The sequence below is a fragment of the Centroberyx affinis genome, unplaced genomic scaffold (assembly GCF_046629955.1).
Source record: "Centroberyx affinis isolate AG114_WGS23_722 - 3 ecotype Tasmania unplaced genomic scaffold, CSIRO-AGI_Caff_v1 ptg005631l_1, whole genome shotgun sequence".
Taxonomy (NCBI): Eukaryota; Metazoa; Chordata; class Actinopteri; order Beryciformes; family Berycidae; genus Centroberyx; species Centroberyx affinis.
The window spans coordinates 9,557-11,571 of NW_027282834.1; the positions used below are offsets into that span (position 1 = coordinate 9,557).

At 38.7% G+C, this 2,015-nt stretch overlaps 1 non-coding gene across 1 annotated transcript; it reads left to right on the forward strand.

Annotated features, from left to right (window-relative positions):
* The first annotated feature begins 1,470 nt into the window (after positions 1-1,470).
* On the forward strand, positions 1,471-1,542 carry trnag-ucc (transfer RNA glycine (anticodon UCC)). The gene has a single exon. It is a non-coding gene; the product is annotated as a tRNA-Gly (tRNA).
* Positions 1,543-2,015: the final 473 nt, after the last annotated feature.

Below are 2,015 nucleotides of genomic sequence, written 5' to 3' on the forward strand. Positions count from 1 at the left end.
TAAGTATTAACTAACCCTTAATTAACAGTTAACTAATGTGTAATTTACTAATGGTGTTCATGTTAATGAAGGTATTAATTTATACATTATTTAATAGTTTATAAAGATGTATTAAATAATGTATAAATGAATAACTTAGTTAACATGAACACCATTAGTAAATGATTACCAGACACATTAGTTAACTGTTAATTATGGGTTAGTTAATGCTTCTTAAGCATTAACTAACCCTTAACTTATTGACCCTTATTGTAGTGTTAAGTGTTACCAATTATTCTACTACAAATGTACCTCATAACAATTCATGTCAGCCCTAAAAATGGTAAACCAAAAAAGGGAGGCGGGTGAAGTGAGTTTCAGTGGGTTACACCTCCACCACAAGGCTGGATGGATGACCAGAGGCAAAAAAAAATAGATGGAGGGAGACAGAGGGAAAGAGGGAGGGAGCGATGGAGAGAAAGACATTAACAGAGCTCGCATTGTGCAGAGGAACCAGAGAAAACAGTTTGACATGCGGCAGAAGGTCAAGTCACTGAGAGACGTTTTGTGAAAAAAGTTCAACAAGCAATTACTCCCTCTGCCATCCTGCCTGTCTTCACGATAAAGCAGAGAGAACATCGGCTTTAAAGGAGGACAAATTACCCCTCTGTCAGGATGATCAATGAAGAAATGTTAAAACGAAGAGTGCGGAGAGACGGATGACACCGGGAAGAAAGAGCGGATTGAAAGAGAGAAGGGGAGAGACGGACAGAACTGAGGGAATCGGGACAGGTAGAGCAGCAGGTGAGGAGAGAGGGACTGGGAAAGAGAGAGAAAATACCTGTCCAGTTCATGCTGTGGTCATATAATCCTGTCATGGTGGAGGAACCAGAGGTGTGACCAAGTCAACTTTCCTCGAGTCCCAAGTCAGTCTCAAGTCTTGAGGCACAAGTCTCAAGTCAAGTCCTAAGTCTAAATGTAGATTACCAAGTCAAGTCCAAGTCATCAATGTCAAGTCTCAAGTCTAAATGTAGAACAGCAAGTCAAGTCAGAACAAATCAAGAGTCCAGTATCAATTTAATATCTTAAAGAAAACTAAATATCTAGGACTTTTCAATGCAATATGGTTTTAATAGGATAAAAACTTGGTAAGAGCATCATGAGTTTGATTTCTATAATCAGTTTCAACTTCAATAAATTCAATCATTCCATACAAATTCAGAAAACAGAATTTAAATTCAGTCGTCTGCTGGAACAAATCTCATCACTTTCAATCTGAGTCATTTACACAAACACAAGATCTCAAGTCAAGACTTTAGAAACCTTTTCAAGTCATCAGAGTACAAGTCAGAGTCAAGTCCCAAGTCACCAGAACCCAAGTCAAGTCAAGTCTCAAGTCTTCTCTTCATGCAGCAAGTCAAGTCTCAAGCAGTTAAAACTGAGACTTGAGTCCAAGTCATGCGACTCGAGTCTCCACCTCTGTTAACAGTTGCGTTGGTGGTATAGTGGTTAGCATAGCTGCCTTCCAAGCAATTGACCCGGGTTCGATTCCCGGCCAACGCAGAATTTTCTCCTAACTAGAACCTTGCTTGTGTTGTATGAAAATCTCACGTGTAAGTCGCTTTGGATAAAAGCATCTGCCAAATGTGAAATTGTTAAGTACTCAAGACTAAGGAGGTCTTCTCTGTTATCTCTCTACCTACAATACAGATAGCCACGGAATTCTGGACAAAATCATATAAAAAGATTTGAGTCTGAGAGACAAAATGTCATCAAATGGGGGTCCGTGGCTCTAATGTGGACTGAATTTGGGATCCTTGATATGAAAAAAGTTGAGAATCATTATGCTAAGTAACAAAAACCAGGGAGAAAAAATGACTTTTTATGAATCAAAGTAGCTTCAAAGTCTTCAATAAAAGATCAGTTAGGACCAAGGTGAAGAATCATATCATACAGTGACATGGTGGCAATATTTTCCATCACGTTGTTTCTGTTGTTAGTCACTTAGATTCTTTAATTCACTGTAGATGAGTCTT